An 11,392-nucleotide genomic window follows, 5' to 3' on the forward strand; every position below is an offset into this window, starting at 1 on the left:
ACAAATGCAAATAAAGGCAGAAAACGCCTCAGACACGCAGTCAGACAGAAAGTCACCCCATGTGCCTGAAACGCTGGAACTGGGATAGATCTGTGAGGACAGAAATAGTCTTGCTGGCTGTCAGCAAGACTGATGACTTGGACCTGACGGACATACCCGGAAAACAGCCCAGAGGAAAACAGGTCATCCAGAGACCAAGTATACACAGACACACACACACACCGTGTGCACTTGAAATACCACACACTCATCTTATCCCTCATTCATGGCTTTTTTATAGAAATCAGTAGAAATCGAGTTCTGGGAGTTCCACGATTCAACAGAAAAGGACACCTTCACTTTCATGATTAAAGATTCAACGCCGGTTTTGCATAAACGTTGATTCTGATAGATGAATCAATAACATCCTATCCAGTTCCCACATGACGGATGATGATCATGACGGAACATGCTAATTGATAAGTTGAATAAAGTTAACTGCACAACAACTACATGAATTCATCAGCTAACCATTCAGAAACGTCCTGTTGCATCTAAAAGTTGTAACTTTTTCCCGAGTCTCTCCATCTGTATCAACTCCAGTTCAAACATGTAAGACAATTTCTGACATTTTGGCTGTGTGAGATTCTCCAGTTTTTTTGTTGCCGGAGTATCCGAAGCATGAGCTGTAAAATGTAATGTATTATTTAACACAAATCCTGACCTTGGCCATTGACTTAAATGTTCATTTTAGGGTGATCTATCCATTTAAACGTAAACTGTGTAATTTCTTCACCAAATCCTAAATGCAAAAACTTTTTCCTAATCGATTTCGTAAAACATTCCCATCTTCCAATGTTTGGGCAAACAGAAGAAAACAAAGTGCACCTGAGTCATGTTGTAGTCACAATGCAAATTATGATCTGGCCAATAATTAATCATTAAAACAGGCCTGTTGACACTATAACTCAAATACCCCCAAAAGCAATCGATATCAAATCCAGAGCTTGTGAATCAGAATTGAAATGGGAATCAGTGCTGCTACCCGTGTAGGATGTAGGTCTACATTAAAATAAAATAAAACAGCCGACATTCTGAACACCAGCATAAACCATCTGCTGTTTTTCGATTGTTTGCGTGTGTGTGTGTGTGACAGGTGTGTGAATGCATCGCTGCATAAAGAGTGTGTTTATTTATCATTGATTCTGCCATCTGTTTAGCAATATCCTCCTCAAGCAGTGTAATCTCTCCCTTCAGCCTCTGATATGCATATACGTTACTATTTTTCATGAATATTTCTTTCTGCGATTCATTAAATTAGATTCATTAAAATCAATTGCTGGGAGCAAACTAAGTTCACTGTACTATGAAAACAGCCTCCACAGACCAAAAAGAGCATTCATTGAGACTAAACTACAAAAATAACATGCAAATAAAAGCATTATTTCATATGTGAAGAGGCGTTTTTCACACAGAAGTCTGAAAGGTACAAAAGCAAAAAAAGAGATCTAACCTCGGTGCAAAACTTTACTAAGATGCTAAAAATGTATGATATAACCATAAGTGCCGTATGCAAACTCATAGAGAGCGTTGAGATACAGCGCTGGGCTCATGGAGTGATCACTTTTGATTTAGTGTGTGTTGTGTGGGTTAGTGTTGTGGTAAGCCATACTGTCTTATCTCACATGCATTAATAGGGTTCGTCACGGCTCTACGTGCTCAGAAAGCAAACAAACGCTTGGTTCGTACACACACCGACCTTCATCATCGTATCTGATAGTGAGAGGTGTGTTCTCTGGGCACTGCACTTGTTGATGTTGTGTTGTGGGGTATCCCTGTCAACTTAATAAAGCCTGACACACACACACACACCCAGCCCTGTCCTGACGTAGACCTGTGTTCAGAAATGACTTGTGGCTAGGGTGACACCAGTGCTCCTCTCCATCTAAAATAACAGTCTCCTAATCATGTCCTAACCCAACCTTTTTGAAAACCGAATCTAATCACTTAGATCAGATGCATTTTGGGGGTTTGATCACATCAGTAACACTAACCAGCAATAATGATGGCTGACTCTTCACAGAACACAAATGTTTCTAAATGAAGGAAACAGTCACAGCAACAGGAGACACACACACACACACACAGACTGAATCTGGAAATGGCATCGAGGAACAAATAAAAGGTGGAAGCGTGTGTTTGCACAGAGAAACGTCGTGCAACAGCGGTTTCAGAGCATTAAACTGGTCCGCCCCCGATTCTCTCCGCTATAAAAAGAAGGTGTTAATGACAGCGAGAGGCAGATGGTGTCCTCCTCAGGCACGGCTCCTCCGTATGGCAGAGCTCACTATGATGCCCGTTAGGGTGGCATCAGTGGAGGAGACCATCGCAGTAATGAAACACAGACACAGACTGACCTTAAACCATCAGTGACCACAGGAAGATGAGAGACAATCAATGAAACAGAAATGCTGTCTCATGTGTTGTGCCAAACTAATATGGATTTTGCCAATGCTGAAGTGTCAATGATTATATATATATATATATATATATATATATATATATATAGAGAGAGAGAGAGAGAGAGATATCTATATATATAAAATATTATATATATATAGATATATAGATATTATATATATTAAACAATTAAAGTTCTAAAAGATAATGTATTGTTACAATAATTTAATTAAAATTATACCTCAGTGAAAACAAAAATAATATTAAAATATATTGAAAAAACTGCAAAATTTCCTCCAGAAAACTTGCGGGTTTGATGTAAAAATAAAAAATAAATAATAATGAAAAAATAAATAATGAAAAAATAATGAACAAAATACCTTCCAGAATTTGATGTAAAAATAAAAATAAATAAAATAACAAAATAAAATAGACAGAAAAAACTTTATGAGCAAAAAACAAAAGGATGATGCCAAATTTGTGATCAGTTGAATCCATAAATAATAATTTAATAATAGGCCATTTGTAAAGGATCGACAGAGGATGATGCGATGCCAAATCCATCTGACCGTATGTACTTGATCTGATGATCCAACGCTATCCCATCAGACACACATGAAGCACCATCACTGGACTGGTACCATTTTCTCTTAAGGCTTCTCTACAAAAACCCTTCAGACCCGACAAATGTGTGTACGTTAAAGACAGACGCGCAATTCTTCATAACTGCCTTTACAAATGGGATGTCAATGAGTGGCGCACCTCTGTGTCTAACCTCAATGAATGTGTGACCCGTCCTGATCAATCATCTGACAGTGACATCACTCTATTCATCATCTCACACATTTCCTTTTCTAGACACAGTGGTACCATGTATTAATTTCACATGTACATATTAGTTACAGGTCAAGCCTAAATACCTGCATGTCTGACCTTTATTAAAAAAATACTGCTCATGAAAAATAATGCAAATACTGCTCATGAATATGCAAATCGTTCGGGAAGGGAAAGCCAGAGAAATAAAGGAAGTCCTTATATGGACTCAGACCAAATACATTAGGAGTCATTAACAGTGTTCTTACGTTGAATCCGTACGGATCTATCCGGCATCGCCATCTGTGATGACAAGATGACAGTCAGAACACAAACACACAGACGCGCCAGCAGCCTGTAGATCTGTGTGACAGAACCGAGAAATCTCCGACCGCTCCACGCACAATGCTTTTGCAAGAAATCAAATCTAAATGCAGAGCACTGGGCTACATACGGAATAAAATTGTATATTTTATATTTTACTGGGTGAATCTCACAAAAAAATGCCTATTTTTGCCAAAATTCAAAACATCTTAATGCAAATGTATTTATATATAAAATACTGGCAAAAACTGCATTTGCAATACATGAAATCTCAATGTAAATACTGAAAAATAAACTTTTTTTTACAATCACAAACATATTTCAATCATACAAATGATTGAATTCTACAAAAAATACTATTTTTCTCCAAATGCATCTGGCCTGATCACTTATATTCATACTTTTTATTTTAATATTTTCTGTTTTCATTTCAATTTAATACATTTTAATTATTTTAGTACATCAAATGTTAATGCCACACACACACACACACACACACACACACACACACACACACACACACACACACACACACACACACACACACACACACACACACACACACACACACACACACACACACACACACACACACACACATATATATTTGTCAAATTTCTAAAAACCCTAATGCCACTAAAATAGGCTTTATTTTATTCATGCAAAATGTGGATTATCCTTTGATAAAGCTCTTGGTAGACTTTGGATCTGACACAAGAAATTCTTCCTGTTTATCGGGGAAACGGGCTTTTCCAATGCTGATAATCTCAAAATGGGCAATAAATCAGTCCATGCCACTGATAAAAGGATCATTTTAAATGCGCTCTGCTCTCGAGTGTTTCTAAGCCACTTTATAGTTTCTGCAGAAGCGGGTCAGTGAACTGCACACTGTAGTTCATCAGCAGCTCTCATCCATTTCTTTTTGTTTTCACACGTGTCAGAGAGCAGACAGCGGTGGCACGGGTGAGACTCGCAGGTGTTTACCCCGTCTCATGTAAAGATCTCGCAGACGTCTGCTCGAGAATTCTGCCGGAAAGGACGAACACACATTTGCTGCGTGTCTCTCCTCTCTCACATCCACACAGAGGAAGGTAAAGTATTTAAGAAGCTTCATGAAAGTTTCAGTCTAAGTCTGCTAGAGCGAGCGCGCTCTTATAAAACATTTTGACAGAGAGCAGAACTGAGTTATACTTTTTCTTCAGCAGCCATTAGGACATGATGACATCAGCCCTGTTGCAAGAGCTGACTTCATAGACAACATGTGAAGATAACATTAGTGCACTACAGGCCCAAAAGAACTTTAAGAATCACATCAAAAATGTATAGTCAACAAAATCCTGTTTGCAGCTTCTATGGCCGTTTTAGCTTAAATTGTACCCAGCCTTACTCGTCGTAATTGCATTTTTACTATAAGAATTAAATTAGAGAGCTCTACAATTACATTCTAACTATTAGCAATTACAATTAGAGAGCTCTTTAATTCAATTATTACTAGTAAGAATTACAATTGCAGAGCTCTCTAATTAAATTTTTACTACTCATATGTCTCCATTGAATTCCATTCATTTTTAATTACGGAGCTCTACAATTGACCCTTCGCTAAGCCACGCCCGAAAAATGCCACTGGCCAATCGTGTCTTAGCAACCGTAACTAGGCGCGTGAGGTCTGACAAGCTTTCGAGTGAGGGAAACATGCTGAAGCGTTGTGGGTATGGATTGTGCAAATCTGATACCCGGTATCCTAAAAGTTTGGACGGGGGAGTGGAATTTTTTTCCTTCCTGAAAATCTAAAAGTCAAGGTGAGAAATGATGTGCGTGGATCAGCAGTGTGGGAGACCCCGTTCACAACTAAATGTTGACAGGATTAACATAAACACCTAAGGTATTCCTTGGAAGTTGGAAATAATTACGGTTCTTTGTTCATAATGCACATGTTTTAACGTAAAATAAGACAATTAAAGACAAGACGGAGGCTCACTGACATTCTTTAAAATATATTTCAGCATTTTGTTAATCGACGGCCTACTACTCCTGACTGAGTAACTTTAACCCAATCCGATGGCGCCTTTCCCGGTGTTAGTGTTATTCCACAAGATTTATGGATAAACTGTTTGATTTATAATTATTAGATTAATTTCACATTTCACTTACCCTGCTGTGCACGAACATAGCTGTTCCTCGATTTGTGTGTTTCCCATGTGAATGGTCAGAGTATGAGGCGGCGGCTGCTGCGACTATAGGCTTTAGCTTCAATTTGTATGAAATTATTCTCTAATCGGTTGCATATTATGTCGTGGATATATCCCTCGAATGCACACTGCAGTCCCCTTTGTCTTGCTCTCTCAGATATTTCACATGTTCGCCAAAAATTACTAATTATCTCATTGGGAATGTCTGACACCGGTGCATACACACTGTAATAGACGTGCTAGACGCAAAAGCTTGACTGGCGTAGCAACAGTAACTAAGCAGGGCGGGGCTTAGCGAAGGGTCAATTGAATTGTTACTAGTAAGAATTGAATTAGAGAGCTCTCTAATTGTAATGGCTAATAGTAATAATTGAATTAGAGAGCTCTGCAATTGTAATTCTTACTAGTAATAATTGAATTAAAGCGCTCTCTAATTGTATTTTTACTAGTAAGAATTGAATTAGAGAGCTCTCTAATTGTAATTGCTAATAGTAAGAATTGAATTGTAAAGCTCTCAAATTGAATTCTTACTAGTAAAAATGCAATTACAACGAGTAAGGCTGGGTACAATTTAAGCTAAAACGGCCATAGAAGCTGCAAACAGTCAGTCAGTGAGTCAGATGTTCGTTCACAAACATCTCTGAAAGTTTCATTAGACTAATTCAAAACAATAAATTGTTTTTATTTTGGATTGATTCCTTAAAAGACCCGCTCTAAGTTTCAATTGTTTATGAATCAGTCTACACAAGTAGAGCTGTATTTTTTTTAAGTTTATTTGTAGTTTTTTTTTCGGGGGATTTTTGTCTTCTCTCTTTACACTCAATTCAAACTTACAATTCTAAAATATAAATTTGCTTTTGAAAGAAGTCTCTTATCCTCATATAGGATACAATTATTTCATCAAAAATAATTTCACCAAATCAGCATATTACAATGATTTTTGAAGGATCATGTGATACTGAAAACTGGAGTAATGATGCTGAAAATTTAGCTTTGATCACAGTAATAAATTACATTTGAAAATATATTAAAATAGAAAAAACACTGTTTTGTATTTTTGATCAAATAAATGCAGAATTGATGAGCTTAAGAGACTTCTGTCAAAAGCATTTAAAAAAGCTTAATTATTCCAAACTTTTTTTAGAGTTGTGAGTTTACAGTATGAATTGAACAAAATAACAAATAATACAAAATAAAATAAATTAACAGCTCAACTTGTGTAGAATGATTCAAATAGACTCGTGAGTTATTGCTTTGAATCAATCTAATGAATTACTAACTGGATCTGTCAGAGCTGCTAGTGAATGAACAACACTTGTGTTTAAAATAGAAAACTGTAGATTCAGCAACTGTAAGAAACACTGACCTATGTAAAAGTATGTTTACAGTGTCAGCATCATATTTAAACATGCATGAATAAGTGAGTATGTTTAATTGTCTTTATTCTCATGCATATGCATGAACTGCCTCACATCAGGGAATATTCAGCAGCATCTCGTCCGTTCTTTAAGAAACAGCGAGACCGAGTCCTTTCCTCACAGCCAGCGGGGCAGATCGGGACGTCACACACTTTTAGCTCAGGACCGCACATCCGGCTTGACTGAGATAAGATCCTGTCAGATCACTAAGAGAAGACATCACACATCTGACTGCCAGGATTTAGTAAAAGGTCGCTCACAAAATTCCCCCCGACCTTTCCAAATCCCAAAAAAAGAGGCTAGAACAAGCATCAAGTCTCATGCTGGGAACACAAACATGTCTTTTATTCTGTCGTCTTTCTATTTTAATATGAATCATTATTTCCTTGCATCAGATTATAGAATTAAAGACATCACTTTACAATAAGATTCCATTAGTAGTTCTAACAATGGAATCTAACCTTAGTTTGTGATAATTTCAGCATTTAATATGACTAAATTTAAAAGATCACACTTTATTTTCGGGTCCAATTCCCACTATTAACTAATTATTAACTACGAATTTTGCCTCAATAAATGCTTATTAATAGTTAGTAAGGTAGTTGTTAAGTTAAGGTATTGGGTGGATTAAGGGATGTAGAATATGGGCAACATAAGGCATTAATATGTGCTTTATAAGTACTAATAAACAGTCCATATCCTAGTAATATGCAAGCTAATAAGCAAGTGGTTAATAGTGAGAATTGGTCCCTAAACTTAAGTGTTACCATTTAAAGGTTGTAAAATGTTAACTAATGGGACATTATTAGATGTGAATACCACGCAACAGTAATTTGGCTTGGCTATTGATATGGATTTTATGATTTGATTCTTTTCACAAGTGCAATTCACTATTGATTCGTTTAGAAATATTTCAGGTACTTTCAAAAAACAAAACAAAAAACACTTCTAAACTAATGCTGTAAAATATGCAGGTAACCTTCTCACATTACTTATAATATAATACTAAAAGTTAAAACCCAAACAAACCAAGCTGTATTTTCAGATATAATAATTGGTAACACTTTACAATAAAGGTTCATTAGTTAACATTTGTTAACTACCTTAGTTAACATGAACAAAGAATGAACAATACTTCTTCAGCATTTATTAATCTCAGTTAATATTAATTTCAACATTTACTTATACGTTATTACAATCAAAGGTTGTATTTGTTAACATTAGTTAATGCACTGTGAAATAACGAACAAACAATGAACAGTTGTATTTTTATTAACTAACATTAACAAAGACTAATAAATACTGTAACAAATGTATTGCTCATTCCTAGTTAATACATTAAATAATGTTAACTAATAAACCTTATTGTAAAGTGTTAGCATAATATTTAATACTCCGAGTGTATATAGACATACAAATGTGTAAATTGCACATACTGTAGCTGGTATTCATCATTCATCTCTCAGTCTTTAACCGCTTTAGGGCATTGTGTTCAGATAGGATCTAAAATGACACTTAGATTTCCCATGACTGTGAAAAAAGAAAACGCTTGCAGAAACTCTCGAGCCACGATTAGACACACTTCCATTGGCTGGCCAAAGATTTGGCTGCTTTCACTAGCACTAAAATAATGCAATATCTTTCTTCTAGACCACTCAACAAATACATTGAGCAGTTTAAATTAGACTTAAGTAGCCAGGAAACACTGCATTAAGAGTAGAAGAAGGTAGATGCAACGTATACAGTGTAGTAGTGTTGGTAGACAGTGTTTTGGGTACTATTTATCAGAACTTTCCCACTATATATGAACTACAGGAAGGCTATATTAAAAAACAAAAATGTGAAATATTTGTCACAATGTCAGTTTCATAAATTAAAAGTTTTAAAAATTAAAGAATGATTTAAACTTCCTTACACTAGCAAGAGAGCAGTTATTTGTTTTTAAACGGATCTTTGCATAAATGATTCAACGATTCACCAATAGAGACAATAGCTTTGTTACTGAACGAATTAGCATGTTTGAACAAATCGTTTGTGAATGATTCAAAGTTCCCTCAAAAGAGAGCCGCTTCCTACATGCCTGAATGAATCAGTGTGTGTGAACAAAACGGTTGAATAAATGATTCAATGACTCATTCATAAAGACATTGGATGCATCCGAAATCGTATACTCTTTGAGTAGGTACTTATTTTTAATATGTAATTACTTAATGGCCACTAAAATAGTACGTTCTATATAGTATGAGTGTGTGTAGTATGAATGTAATCCGCACGTACTACATTCGCCATGTTATCATTATCGTGTGACATATGGCGCCAGTTGCGTAGCTTTACTGACATTGTCAAATCCTCTCCCATGGGCTCATGGGATATGTATGCATCCATCATATGCGCACTACTTTTTGCCTTTTCTTTTATGAGTACTGTGCATTCGGACATACTTCTATTATCACATACTGCTGTTCTCCTGGTATAGAAGGGAAGTATATCATTTCGGATTCAGCCTGTCATCAGCATGTTTGAACAAATGGTTTGTGAATGATTCAAGATTCACTCATAAAGACAGCCACTTGTTTCGCTCCCGAATGAATCAGCGTTTTTGAACAAATCGGTTGAAAGAATGATTCAATGACTCGCTCATAGTGAATATGGAACTGGAACTCCAACTGCTCTTACTATTAGAAAGATATCTGAAGTAAAATAAGTAAAAGTAGTATGCGCTTCAGAATTGAGCAAGTAACTTCGGAATGAACCAGCGTGTTTGAACGAATCATTTATCAATGATGAAATGATTCATTCATAAAGACAGTCACTTGTCGCCACCTACTGGCGTATCGACATTACATAGTTTCACAAACATTTTTTTGTCATTTACAACAAGTGTATTAAACGGCACAGCGATATTGGGAGTCCAAACACTGTATGTTTCTGCATTTTGTTGCGTCCAGCATGTATTTGTGAGGAGATTTGATACTGACTGGGGCATTTTTCAAAACTATGCAGAGAAGTAATCTGTGCTGGAATGGAGGTTTAATGATACTTTAAAATTTCCACACAATGGGACACCATATACTGTACATAAATCTGTTCTTCATCATGACCTGTATGTCCACTAGTGTGACGGGGACTGAACATGGACGGGAGGTCGTGGTGTAATTGCAGGTTAAATAATAAAGCGAAAACGCTGATAAAACTAACGAATCCAGCATATCAGAGAGGCTGAACAAAGCTAATTAAAGTAATTTACCCAGCAGGATGGAGAACAAACATCTTTATAACACCTCAAACTTCCACATAATCTAATTACACTTTGACTTGTGGAGAGGAAGGACGCTTCTGTAATATCACTCATGTATGTCCTTGAGGTAGGACTGATCATAAGTCAGTTACTTTCATGTGCTTCACGTGAAAGGAGACGCTTCAGCTCATTTAGCAGAGAATAACACGCCAATTTATCTGGCCTAGTCAATTCTTTCTCTTTCTTTTGTCATTGCTGCTAATTTACAATCAATACAACTTCCATTGATTTCTGTGGAGTGTCATTAACATGATGCATAAGAGATCATTCACTGTTACTGTCATACACACCGAAACAATGACCAAAAAAAAACTCTTGACTGGGTCAGAGGACACCAGTGTAATGCTATAATTGGCTTTGTTTGATTTGATTTATTACCTGACAAAATCAAGCTTGACTTTAGCTCTAGATTTCACTGTCTTCATGTCTTTGACCCCTGCCATAATCTCCTGGGATCCATTTCATCCTCTGTAAGAAAATAATATGCAAGACACTCATCTTCTGTAATACCTATCATAAAAGTCTATGCATCATGTGTGTCTAGTGTAAACAGATTTCTTTATCAAAATGCTGAAAATCACTCAATTAGATTAAACAGCCATTAAATACACTGTATTTGTCTCTTCTGCTCATCAAGGTTGTGTTTATTTGATCAAAAGTAAAAACAGTAATGTTGTGAAATATTATTAGAATTTAAAATATTTTTTAAAAATATATGTTAAAATGTTTTTATTATTGATATTCTAAGTGAAAAAAAACGTGAAGAAAAACCCTTTCACCAATAGAAATTTCAAAATAACAGCATTTATTTAAAATAGAAACATTATAAATATCTTTACTGTCACTTTTTATCTATTTATTGCATCCTTGCTGAATATAAGTACTAATATATTTCAAAAACAAAAAATCTT

This window comes from Siphateles boraxobius, unplaced genomic scaffold (assembly GCF_051911475.1).
Source record: "Siphateles boraxobius isolate OS27281-9 unplaced genomic scaffold, OSU_SipBor_1 19, whole genome shotgun sequence".
Classification (NCBI taxonomy): domain Eukaryota; kingdom Metazoa; phylum Chordata; class Actinopteri; order Cypriniformes; family Leuciscidae; genus Siphateles; species Siphateles boraxobius.